This window comes from Trichomycterus rosablanca, chromosome 1 (assembly GCF_030014385.1).
Source record: "Trichomycterus rosablanca isolate fTriRos1 chromosome 1, fTriRos1.hap1, whole genome shotgun sequence".
Taxonomy (NCBI): domain Eukaryota; kingdom Metazoa; phylum Chordata; class Actinopteri; order Siluriformes; family Trichomycteridae; genus Trichomycterus; species Trichomycterus rosablanca.
This window is the reverse complement of record NC_085988.1, coordinates 27,954,288-27,968,398: the sequence shown is the minus strand read 5'-3', so window position 1 is coordinate 27,968,398 and position 14,111 is coordinate 27,954,288.

Sequence of the window (14,111 nt, the reverse complement as noted above, 5' to 3'; positions counted from 1 at the left end):
GGCACCCAGCTGACCGGTGGCGAGTCGAGAAGTTCAGAATCTCGGCACTGGTGTGCTAGCGGAAAATCCCGCTGCACCACCTGGGTGCCTAAGAAACATTTTTTACGTATACATATTTTTATATACAGTTATCTTTAGCAACCACTTTATTCAAACGATGCACGTGATGCATCTAGAGCCTATCCAGAAACACTAGACACAAAACAGGAATCCACTCTGCATCCTGAAGGTTCCAGTCTATAATAGAACATTTAACCCATTCACGCATGTTCACCTAGAGTAAATTATGATTAGCAAATCCATTTACTGGTCTGTTTTTGGCAAATCGGATCTTGCAAGATGCAAGATTTACATTACCATTCTCAATACAGACATTGATTTGAAGAGACAATTTAGGTCAGGAGCACCCCGAATCATGTATAATAATGCAATATACAGTGGGGCCAAAAAGTATTTAGTCAGCCACTGATTGTGCAAGTTCTCCTACTTAGAAAGATGAGAGAGGTCTGTAATTTTCATCATATGTACACTTCAACTATGAGAGACAAAATGAGAAAAAAAAAAATCCAGGAAATCACTGTAGGATTTTTAAAGAATTTATTTGTAAATTATGGTGGAAAATAAGTATTTGGTCAATAACAAACAAGCAAGATTTCTGGCTCTCACAGACCTGTAACTTCTTCTTTAAGAAGCTCTTCTGTCCTTCACTCGTTACCTGTATTAATGGCACCTGTTTGACCTCGTTATCTGTATAAAAGACACCTGTCCACAGCCTCAAACAATCAGACTCCAAACTCAACCATGGCCAAGACCAAAGAGCTGTCGAAGGACACTAGGAAGAAAATTGTAGACTTGCACCAGGCTGGGAAGAGTGAATCTACAATAGGCAAGCAGGTTGGTGTGAATAAATCAACTGTGGGAGCAATTGTAAGAAAATGGAAGACATACAAGACCATTGATAATCTCCCTCGATCTGGGGCCCCACGCAAGATCTCATCCAGTGGGGTCAAAATGATCATGAGAACGTTGAGCAAAAATCCCAGAACGACACGGAGGGATCTGATGAATGACCTGCAGAGAGCTGGGACCAAAGTAACAAAGGCTACCATCAGTAACACACTACGCCGAGAGGGACTAAAATCCTGCAGTGCCAGGCGTGTCCCCCTGCTTAAGCCAGGACATGTCCAGGCCCGTCTGAAGTTTTCCAGAGAGCATATGGATGATCCAGAAGAGGATTGGGAGAATATCATGTGGTCAGATGAAACCAAAATGGAACTTTTTGGTAAAAACTCAACTCGTCGTGTTTGGAGGAAGAAGAATGCTGAGTTGCATCCCAAGAACACCATACCTACTGTGAAGCATGGGGGTGGAAACATCATGCTTTGGGGCTGTTTTTCTGCAAAGGGGACAGGACGACTGATCCGTGTTAAGGGAAGAATGAACGGGGCCATGTATCGTGAGATTTTAAGCCAAAACCTCCTTCCATCAGTGAGAGCATTGAAGATGGAACGTGGCTGGGTCTTCCAGCATGACAATGATCCCAAACACACCGCTCGGGCAACGAAGGAGTGGCTCCGTAAAAAGCATTTCAAGGTCCTGGAGTGGCCTAGCCAGTCTCCAGACCTCAACCCCATAGAAAATTTGTGGAGGGAGTTGAAAGTCCGTGTATTTTTCCTATGTAGTGAATCGAATGGCTATGGTATGGCTAATTCTAAAGTGTTGGTGTTTATCATGTTTCAAATGATTTGAAAGGAGGTAAAACATACAAATCCAAAAAAGGTTTTAATTTGCAAAGATGCCTTTAAAGCATCAGCGTTTCCTTTAGTGGCCCAAGTGTGAACTTCTAACTAGCTAGTATTCTAAGTTGCTATTGCTGCATACTTCATATTACAAAGTATGTCAGAATACTGTTGAAAGCAAGGTTGTATGTAGACCTGATATTGGTCTCATCTCAGTTTTGGCCCAATGGGACATGCATTTGATTGCTGCTTTTTTACATTTTAATCGAATATAAATAGTTCATATTAGTAAATAGGCATTCAGGTGGCACAGCGGTAAATTATGGTAGTTCACTACCAATGAGTTTGAGCATTTGAATTCTCAGCAGTGCTATCATGGCTATTAGATCTATATTAAACATGTTTGGCTATCTCTGAGGGTGGGATGGGCAAGTCCCTGTGATGTATTGGTATCCTCTTAAGAATGTGTTACTGCATTGTGCCCAGTGATTCCTGGAAGCTGGATCAACAGTGACCCTGATCAGGATAAACTTGTGAAACAACATCATTCATTATATTCCACTAATTTCAATTACAGAATATGTTCCGAATCATTTCTTTTAATAGAAAGCATTCATGGGAGAGTTGCAGGGTGAAGAACACTGTTCACCATAAAGTGCCATTTTTTATTTGCCAAAACCACTCTTGCGACCTCTATGCCTTTAGATAATTGTTCTATGGACTGACAAATGAGGGGAGAAACTTTGGAAAACATGGGTGCATTTACATCTGGCAAGGAGCTAACACAGTATTTTACAATAAGTACTGTATTCAGTTCATGCTCAAAAGAGTTCCAATGTAGCTGAATTAAGGCAATTCTCCAAATAGAAGTGAGCCAAAATTCCTCCACAGCGATGTAAAAAACTGATCTCCACTTATCGCAGAGAAATTAAGGTCACAGTGTTCCTTACAGCCTAATTCACTAAGCTTAAATGGAAGTAAAATGTCATACTGTGAGCTGTTTAAATCTTGGTCTTGTACTCTTTATTCCTGATCTTGTCTTGGTCATGTCTTAATCTTAACTGAAATAATCATGACAATAAAATGTTATTTAGTAAAGTTTCATTTGTATTCAATATCATTGGCACATTTTATTGTTTAGAGCAAACTCAATTTCTGGAGATGTTGGGCCATTTAATAAAATGTACTAAAAGAAGAATCTGTGATTTGTTTCTGACAAAGTAATGTTTTTACTGTATTATATTGTATTTCGTAAATAGAAATTAAATTAGAATTTGATGCCAGGAACACACTCAAAAAAATTTGGGACAGGCAAAATAGGAGCAAAAAGTTAAACTTGCATTACAATAAACTGAGCAAGGTGAATTGCTGACTTTATTTGTCACCTGGTATTGTTTTCAATTGTGTTATAGTTGTGTTCAATACTTTTTTAAGTAACAAACATATTTGTGGAGTTGGGCCTAGCAGGTAAGGTACTGGACTAGTAATTGAAAGGTCGCTGGTTCAAGTTCCACCACAGCCAGGTTGCCACTGTTGGGCCGTTGAGCAAGGCACTTAACCCTCAATTGATTAGAAAGTGTAGTGTCACAGTACTGTAAGTCACTTTGAATAAAATAGCATCAGCTTAATGCTGAACATTTCAAATTTCAAAAATTGCAATTACTGACTGTAGTCCATCTGTTTCTCTGCATGCTTTCTTAGCCCCCTTTTATGCTGTTCTTCAATGGTCAGGACCCCCACAGGACCACCACAGAGCAGGTATTATTTGGGTGATTGGTCATTCTCAGCACTGCAGTGACACTGACATGGTGGTGGTGTGTTAGTGTGTGTTGTGCTGGTATGAGTGTATCAGACACAGCAGCACTGCTGGAGTTTTTAAATACCATGTCCACTCACTGTCCACTCTATTAGACACTCCTAACTAGTTGGTCCACCTTGTAGATGTAAAGTCAGAGACGATGGCTCATCTATTGCTGCTGTTTGAGTTGGTCATCTTCTAGACCTTCATCAGTGGTCACAGGACGCTGCCCACTGGGCGCTGTTGGCTGGATATTTTTGGTTGGTGGACTATTCTCAGTCCAGCGGTGACAGTGAGGTGTTTAAAAACTTCATCAGCGCTGCTGTGTCGGATCCACTCATACCAGCACAACACACACTAACACACCACCACCATGTCAGTGTCACTGCAGTGCTGAGAATGATCCACCACCCAAATAATACCTGTTCTGTGGTGGTCCTGTGGGGGTCCTGACCATTGAAGAACAGCATAAAAGGGGGCTAACAAAGCATGTAGAGAAACAGATGGACTACAGTCAGTAATTGTAGAACTACAAAGTGCTTCTATATGGTAAGTGGAACTGATAAAATGGAAAGTGTGTGTAGAAACAAGGATTTTAATGTTATGGCTGATCGGTATATGTATATCAAAGTTGACAACAATATTTCAAGCAGTTTCACCAAACACTTTATTTCAGAAGATGTTTTACATGGTGTATTTAATATTCAGGGGTTGGGGATGGGGGTACAATATGCATTTTGGGAAGCAGCATAAATGGAAGTTGTGATGTACTGTATATTGTTTCCAATTTGCATCATCAACCAATTTTATTGTTAAAAACAGGTCAGAGGCTTTAAGTGCTGTGTTGATTTTTTCCTAAAACTTTTTTTTATAGATGTGATCTCCAGTTTTCAGTTTTAGTTTTCACAGTAAATCCTTGCATTAACAAGCATCTTTGCAGTTCACATGCTGTGTTTTGTCTTTTCCATGCTGAACATATGTGCCATTCAAGTGCTCAGACAGTCAAATGATTCAGCTTTCCCCCTTGTAAGCAGATTGGACAGTACTCTTAAAGCCTTTTGCCTCACTTTTACAAGAGCATTAAGGATTTAACAAGGGCAAAAACAATGCAAAAAAAGCACACTGGGCTTCCTGTACTAGTGTGTTCACACTAATAAAAGTGAAGTCATATTGTATATTACTAATTGGATATGCCTTGCTTTTAGTTGAGGAATAGCCCTAGAAATGTTGTTTATAACCTTTTCTGGTACATTCATAATAGCTCTAATTACCAGGTATTAGACATTGTTAAATGATCAGCTCATGTGTTAACTACAATATTGAAAACCTGAGACTCTAGTATGCTTGTTTTCCTGAATTTCTTCACTTCGATTGCAGTCTTATTATGGAATAATTTACATGCTTCTGTTGCCTTTTACAGCATCATAAAACACAATTATTTAATGTCACATTAAATGTTTTTTGTTTGTTTTTAAAGAAAATTAACCCCCTTGGATGGCTAATCCAGGTAAATTGAAATAGTTTACAAACATTATGTAGTTTTTCTACTGTAAATGGATTAAAATGGCCTAGATATTTAACTTTACAATGTACAGAGTCCATGCTGCTATACAGTAGTATCGAACAGTATAAGGACTTTTAGCTCAAACTCTGGTAATGACAATCCTCTGCTGAAAATCCTGTTTAGTCCAAGAATAAAATATATGTGTAATAAGAGAACCTGGCTACAGTTCTACTTTATTACAACCGCATTAATGATACAATACAGGTTGTGCCGTTTTAGTTTATGACAGCTGATTCATGTAGTGTTTTTGATTGGGGGTCTTTCTAGGAAAAGAGCTCAGTGTTTGGAGAATTGCCATTGGGATACAAAGCAGAGCTGCATACCAATGACCTTACATGGATCCTTCAAATATTTTTGTTTCAAGTTTACAGCAAGGCACTGACTGGTGGGATCTGAGACAGCTTCACGCCCGAAGATTGCTCGCTGGCTCTGTGTGTCCTTAGTTTAACTTGAGTAAAGATGCGCACAACTCACCATGTTTGGGAGTGTTCAGTCCCATGCTGATAGAGGCTTGAGGGATCGTTGCTGCTCTAGGTATGGAGTGCCTGCAATGCACAACTTTTGAACTGGCATTCCTCATCTAATGCATAACAGGATTCCAGTTAGCAATACAATTTAAATATTAAATATTATTGTGGTCAAGGCTCTGTGTGCAGGCCAGTTAAGTTCCTTCAAAAAAAAAAAAAAAATTTTGAATTTTATGCCATCCTCTAACTGTAGCTACTATGTTCTATGTACACATGATGCTTGGATGGCACAGTAGTCTATACAAAAAACTAAATTGTAAATGTTTAGGAATAAATGTTTTTTTTTTTTTTTTTTTGTCTTACAGGGCACTTTGTAATATTTGTTTGCTTATTTTTTTATTTTAGTTTTTTTTTATTTACTTCTCTGATCCCCCCCCCCAATTTTCTCCCTAATCTAGTCATATCCAATTACCCTGATTGCGTTACACTTCTCCTCTACCAACTATACAACCCTCCACTGCTGACTGAGGAGCTTTACAACTGACACACGCCCCTCCGACTCGATGTGTCGTACCGACTGCATCTTTTCACCTGCACGAGGTGAGTTCATATGTGGATCAGCCTTGTGCACGGAGAGCCACACCCTGATCAGCATTATCCCTCGACTCTGTGCAGGCGCCATCAACAGCCAGCAGAGGTCGTAATTGCACCAGTCATGAGGAACCCTGGTCCAGCTCATCCGGCCAATTGTTCATTCTTCATGTAGCAGCCCAGCCCAGCCGGATGGCAGAGCTGAGATTCAATACAATGTATTTAAAATCCCATTGAAATTGCTTATTTTGAAAAATCGTATTTAATAAAAATATAGGGCGCTGGAGTCTATCCCAGCTTTTCAATGGGCGCAAGGCACACTTCAACACACAGGGCAAACACACACATACACACACACACACACATACATACACACACCCATTTACCTATAGGGCAATTCATTGTCTCCAATTAACCTGACTGCATGTTTTTGGACTGTGGGAGGAAACCGGAGCTCCCGGAGGAAACCCACGCAGACACGGGGAGAACATGCAAACTCCACACAAAAAAGGACCTGGACCGCCCCGCCTGGGGATGAAACCCAGGACCTTCTTGCTGTGAGGCGACAGTGCTACCCACCGAGCCACCGTGCCGCCTGCATTCTGTACTTACAAACCCCAAATCAGAAAAAGTTAGGACAGTATGAAGAATGCAAATAATGAAAAAAAACACAGTGTTTTTACTTTAACTTTTACTTCACTGCAGACAGTATTAATCCAAGATATTTTAAGTTTTGTCTTGTTGACTTCATTTGATTTATACATCCATTCCTGCTTTTCAGGCCTGCAACACATTTTTAAAAAAGTAGGGACGGTGTACTTTTCTGTGTGAATGCTGCCATCACAAAAATGTAAATTATCTGTGTAGAAGCCTTCTAGAGTGTTGACCACAACTGTAAAAGGTCTTCCTATAAAAGGATTGTGTAATGTTCAACAAGCCCACATTCTCTTTACTAATTGGTGCATCTTGATCTTGACCACTTAAAGTTTTGATCTTGGTTGTAACTAAAAAACTAAGACTTTTTCAACTGTTCCAGCCTAGAGTTAGACATAACTGTATAATTGATTTTGCTATACTTTCGGCCATGAACTATGGTTCATGTTATTAACCTGTTGTTTAAATCAACAATCAAGGATGTATTTTGGTTGGGGCATTCAGAATTCATGTCTCTATAACAACCCTGTGTTTTTAATGAGTTTTTAAAGAACTTAGGAAAAAATCAGAAGCAGAACATGGCATCAGAGTCTAGTCATGCAGTCCCATGTAGAACCGTGTCTAATCGGAGAGAGTGAAATTATACTGCTTATTCATGCGGAGGCTTTTTAAATACTGTGATTAATTTCTCCACTGTTTACAAAACCAAAGATAGCTTACAACTACTGATGAGTGTATCTGGCTTTGTAAGCGTGTTGGGTGGAGAGTGGAATTTTATTGAGTGGTTACCAGGTCAGCCAAGCAGCCGTAGCAGAAGAGTTTATTTGAAAGCGGCTAGTCAGAGGGCTGAGCACAGTTGACCACTGTTGCTCAGAGACGTTGATCAGACCCAGACAGCAGAAGTTGGCAGCATTTAGGAAAAAACATCCCTCGCTGGTTACAATAGCAAGAGAAAGTGAGAGAAAAATAAGTGTGACTTTGTGGGATTGAGTTCCGTCTTGGGGGTGAGGTACAATAATTTGAATAGGGAACTATACTATAGGATGAAGGCCCGAAGAATTTCGCAAAATGGCCCTCCAAAGAAAAGTGGAAAACATTGAGAACACTTAACATAAAACATAGTACTGTTCACGTCAACCATAAATGTACTGTGAAGAATGATAACTTACTGCTAATGCTCTTCAAAAATTGTAAATGGTCTGTTAGACTTGTGACAGTCCATGTTTTAAATACAACTCTATGACTGAAGATTTTCAAGCTTTTACATTTACATTTACATTTTCGGCATTTAGCAGACGCTCTTATCCAGAGCTTCCATAGTAAACATTACCTTACTCTAGTTTAAGTAAACAACAGTTCAAGAACAGAACACAAATCTGCTGAAACCCTGTTAGGAAATAAATAAGAGTGTTAGTAAGTAAGTACATGTCAGCTTAAGTAATTAGTAAAGAAGTGGGTTTGTAATCGTCTTTCAAAGACAGCAAGAGACTCAGATGTTCAGACAGACGGAAGAAGTTTGTTCCACCACTTGGGTGCCAGTACAGAGAAGAGCCTTGATGCTTGTCTTCCTCGAGTTCTGGGTGGAGGATCAAGTCGAGCAAGACTAGTGGCTCGGAGGTTGCATGGTACAGAGCGGGGTTTGATTAGACCTCGTAGTCAGCTTGGGGCTGGTCCATTTTTGGGGTGATGTGGCAGTGTTAAGGTTGGTTAAAAACCAACCTAAAACCAGCTTTTGTGATTGATGCACCTGATTTTAGGGCATTTTTGAAATTCTTTTAGTTGCCTTATGTTATTTTGAAATATCACATATCAATGTGCTAATGGACAGTAATCTTTTATATATATATTTTTTTTTTTCATTTTCATCAATCACTTTATCCTGGTCAGGGTTGCAGCAGGCCTGGTTCCTGGCCATCCTGCTAAGATTTGAACCTACTACCGTAAAACCTGTAAAGTTACGTTTGTAACTGTCTTCATAACTAATCAAAGCCAAGCTTGATATTTTGTCCATGCCCTGTATTTACATCTGCTGTGTTTAAATACTTATTTTAATTTTAAAGTCCACACTTGTAAATAAATGTTCTTTCATTATTTTATTGATCTTAACTAAAAATACCAGTACGTACTCTAACTAGAAATTTCTCTTAAATTCTCTGCAGACTCAGATTTAGCGGAAACTGAGTTAACTTTATGTGGCCAAAACATGCTCAGAAATCAGTTTCAGATGACTACTGTCCTTCCAACTGGGTATTTTTCTTTCCCTTTTGTCTAACAATATGTTTTTTTATTCCACATGTTTCCAGATATATGGGTAACAGGAGCTCTTTATCTTGAAACAAAACCTGCACTGTGCCTTTTTTCTGTTTTGAGTGGCTTATATGTGTCACTATGAGCTCTTTCCTTCCACAGGCCTTCTCTCCCCATGTGGTTTCCCACAAACTATTACCCAGCTACCGTTGCTAGATTCCATATCTATTTTTTTTCAGACCTCAGGGGCTGAAAGACACTTCAAAAGAAAGATGATAATGAGACAAGCTTTTTGAGGGGGGGATTAATTTGTTTTTCCCAACTTTTTTAACTGACCTTTCAAGCCATTGCAGCTTTTTTCTCTGGTCTGTGTTTTCTCCATATGCAGGCTGTTGTAAGATCACCCGAGTAGAACCACCTGGTTTCCCCCTTTCTTGGCCCCTGCTGCTGTACTCGGTGACCACTTCTCACTTGCCTCATGCCAAGTATCCAAGGTAACACACAAAGATTACAATGTAAGAGGTAATACTTCCATTTGTGTGACCCCTTTTATATAGTCGGTGCCACCATCGTTAGAAACACAGTCAAAAACCCACCTACACTTTACTTGCAGGAGAGAGAAAAGACTGAGCTCTTTTTACCTACATGTTTCATGACAGAAAATGACCAGCTGTTCTTTATTACCGTCCCTCCTAGTTCATTGAGACATAATTGCATTCTGACTTCATCTGAACCCTAGCCTGACCCCTGCTTCCCTGTCAGGAACACAGGCATGCGTAGGCCTTTTAGAGTCGGAGAAGATCACACAGCGCAAGTGTTGCAAACGCAAATAGGAAAACTGCGGAAAACTCTATAGAGGGGTTTCACTCATACCCACCCACGTACACAACCACCCACCCAAACACTTACACACATTGCCTCCAGTTGTCTGGTTCTCCTTGACACCTCCCTACTGGCAACAGTTAATCGGTTGCAATTTTTGACTCTTTTCCTCCATCTATTCCTCAATTTCTCCCTCTGGTTGCCCCTCTTTTCGGGTGATGTCATGGGTTTTCCAGTTACTCTTTCGTCAGTTAACCAACAGGGCTTCCCCACATGAAGCTACTACAAACCTTTCTGTTTTAAACACCATGGAACAGCAAGGAAATCCATCATCTTGATGACTGGCCTACTGTTGATTTTCACTTTCTCTCATTCTCTCCATCTGTTCGTTCAGATCGGAGAAGGCCATGCAAGGTTCGAGCTTATTTACCAGTAAGGAGTGTACTGACGTCAATTGTGTGACCTAGTGTTTAGAATCAGACTATTTCCCTGTGTTGCGCCTCACTGATATGTTTAAACATGTAATAAATATTAAGCTTTGACTCTTGGCTAGACATCTATGGCTGATAAAATGAGAAAATTTGCAAAACATGGTCACTGTTATATTGGAGACAGATCCCATCTGTGCAGGGAGGACCTCTCATGAGATTTTCCTACATCCCATCAGTTAGAATTATTAACATCTTTTAGGTCTACATTTATTACATACTTATTTTAATCATATATGCTTAAATACACATATACAGTATAATGGTGTTTTTGCATTGCCAATTATGAGAACTTTGATATTTATTTTGTAGCTAGAGAAACAAATGACATTTATCTAATTATACATTTAATCTCAGTATTAGCTTCTTTGTGCATTTTTAAAATATCAATTAAATAATAATGGAATTTCTGGCTGTTTTTTTTTTTTTTTTTGCTTTATTGCCTCCATAAATGGGAACAGTGTCAACGCAGGTAGTGTGGGTTCCACACAGCACCAGGGTCCTGTAAAGAATTTGTTAAGGTACTCACACACATTCCAAAAAAAAAAGGAGAAGGATTAGTTGCTTCAACTTGCACCAAAGTGTTATTAAGTGAATGGGTGAGGGTGCAATACCCTTTGATGGATTGTCACCCTCTCCAGGGTGTATTCCTTCTTTGTGACCAGGGTTTCCAAGCTGACCTTCCAACACTAGTAAACCAGTTACAAAAAATTTAAACATATATAATAGCGCCCAGGTGGTGCAGCGGGATATTCCTCTAGCACACCAGTGCCGAGATTCTGAACTCCTTGGTTCAAATCTTGGTGTTGTCACGGTGGGCGCCATCTAGCAGGCATAATTAGCAGATGGGGTTCTGCTAGGGCGGGATGACCGGACTATGTGGGTGGGGTCTTCAAGCGCTGTGTAAGGACCCTGATTAGCAGATAGAGAGGTGACTGTGCAGAGTGCATAGGTAAAAAAGGGTTCCGCTAAGGGCTGCGCACGGGTTGGAGGAGGCGTGAGCAGCGGTATACCCACCTCGACTGCAATCAGGGATCCCCCAGCAGCAGAAGACAAATTGACTACACTAAATTGGGAAAAAATGGGAAAAAATGCATAAATAAAATAGAAAAAAAAACATATATTAGACTAAAGTCCTATTTCTTTGTACCAATAAAAGCAGGATTTTTTTTGCACTTTTAGCCTGCTGCTTGCCAAATCCACATTCTACATATTACATTTACATTTTCGGCATTTAGCAGACACCTTTATCCAAAGCGACTTACAGTACTGTAACAGTATACAACCTGAGCAATTGAGGGTTAATGGCCTTGCTCAAGGGCCCAACAGCAGCAACCTGGCAGTGGTGGGGCTTGAACCAGCAATCTTCTGATTACTAGTCCAGTACCTTAACCGCTAGGCTACATCTATTTCTACAACTGTATATTAAATGGACATAATCGGCATTTCTTATAAATTAATTGTTTGATTACTATAACTCTTTTTACCTAAGACTTTACTGTGCATCATAAACTCTGGTACTATGGCACCACTGAGTGGCACCAATTTACATTGTTTATTTTTTACCACTTACAATTTACAACTTTAGTTTTTTCAATGGGAAGAGGGTCATGTGACACATCAAACTTATTGAGAATTTCACAAGAAAAACAATGGTGTGCTTGCTTGGAGTTATTTACAAGCTTCTCTTTGTTTACAGCCATTGACATGTCGCAGAGGTTAACACGTGAGGAGCGGATAGAAATTGTGTTGATGTCTGGTGAACGCAGTACCCGGGTCATTGCAGCAGATTTCAATGCAAGACACCCTACGAGACCACCCATCTCCCATGCTACAGTTAGCAAACTGCTTGCCAAGTTTCGTGAAACTGGTTCAGTGTTGGATTTGCCAAAATGTGGACGCATGAAAACTGTCACTAATGAAGAAACATCAGTGGCTGTCCTAGCTTCATTCAGCAAGAGCCCACAGCGTAGCACTCGTCGCATGTCACTGGAGAGTGGCATCAGTCGAACATCCCTTCTGCGGATATTAGCTACTCACAAATGGCACCCTTACAAACTCCAGCTGCTGCAGCATCTCAACGAGGATGACCCAGATCGGCGCACTGAATTTGCAGAATGGGCAAAACAAAAATTGGAACAGGACCCTCAGTTTACACAGAACATTTTGTTCAGTGATGAGGCAAACTTTTATGTGAATGGTGAAGTTAACAAACAAAACCACCGCTATTGGTCTGACACTAACCCACATTGGATAGATCCCTCCAAGACTGTTGGAACACAAAAATTGATGGTATGGTGTGGTATATGGGGCACAAAGATAGTGGGGCCATTCTTTATCAATGGAAACCTCAAGGCCACTGGATATTTGAAATTGCTACATGATGATGTGTTTCCCTCTTTATGCACTGAAGCTGGCACATTCCCTGAGTTTTTCCAGCAAGATTGTGCACCACCACATTATGGGTGTCAGGTCCGAGCATTCCTAGATGAACAGTTTCCTGGAAAGTGGATTGGTTGTCGTGGGCCAGTTGAATGGCCCCCAAGGTCTCCCGATCTGACCCCCTTAGACTTTTATCTTTGGGGTCATCTGAAGGCAATTGTCTATGCTGTGAAGATACGAGATGTGCAGCACCTGAAACTACGGATACTGGAAGCCTGTGCTAGCATTTTTTCTGCGGTGTTGCTATCAGTGTGTGAAGAGTGGGAGAAGAGGGTTGCATTGACAATCCAACACAATGGGCAGCACTTTGAACACATTTTATAAGTGGTCAGAAACTTGTAAATAACTCATGAAAGAATAAAGTTACGTTAAAACCAAGCACACCATTGTTTTTCTTGTGAAATTCTCAATAAGTTTGATGTGTCACATGACCCTCTTCCCATTGAAAAAACTAAAGTTGGATCCAAAATGGCCGACTTCAAAATGGCCGCCATGGTCACCACCCATCTTGAAAAGTTTTCCCCCTCCCATATACTAATGTGCCACAAACAGGAAGTTAATATCACCAACCATTCCCATTTTATTTAGGTGTATCCATATAAATGGCCCACCCTGTAGTAACGGTGCACAGCAGCCTTAGCTTTCAACTGTGATTTGTTATCATCACAGCAACAAGTTGAATAAAATCTTAACATTTATGTGGGCAAAATCGTTCAATCCTGGTCAGGGTCATGGTGGGTGCAGCATCATCTAGATGAACAAAATTAACTGAAAAAAGAATACAGTTTAAGCAGTTGAGGGTTAAGGGCCTTGAAACAAGGTCATATTGCCACCTTGCTGCCCAAAATAGCAAGCAGTCAGCAGTAAACTGAAATATATTGTAGTTGATGTGCTTTTGTAATGCATAACCTGGAAGTATTTTTTGAATAAGCATTTACCAGAGTTATATTTACTAGAGTTATAAAACAGCATATATGCTGTTCTGATCTGCTTTTTATCTATGACTTGCCATCTAACATAGCTTGCTTAGCATTGATATTATTAATTAAAATTTGCCACTTTATTATTTGCCACACAGACTTTATTCTTTTAAAAAGACTTTCCATGAGATTTGGGCACCAAATTAAAAGGCCTGGCCTTACAATAAACATTTACTTCAACCCAAAGGTGTTTAATGGTGTTTAGGTCAGGGATCTGTGTGGTCAACTGGAGCTCCTTCCTACAAAACCTGTTAAACCATGTCTTTATGGACCTCTTTTTGTACACAGGGGCACAGTCATGCTGGGACAGGAAAGGGAC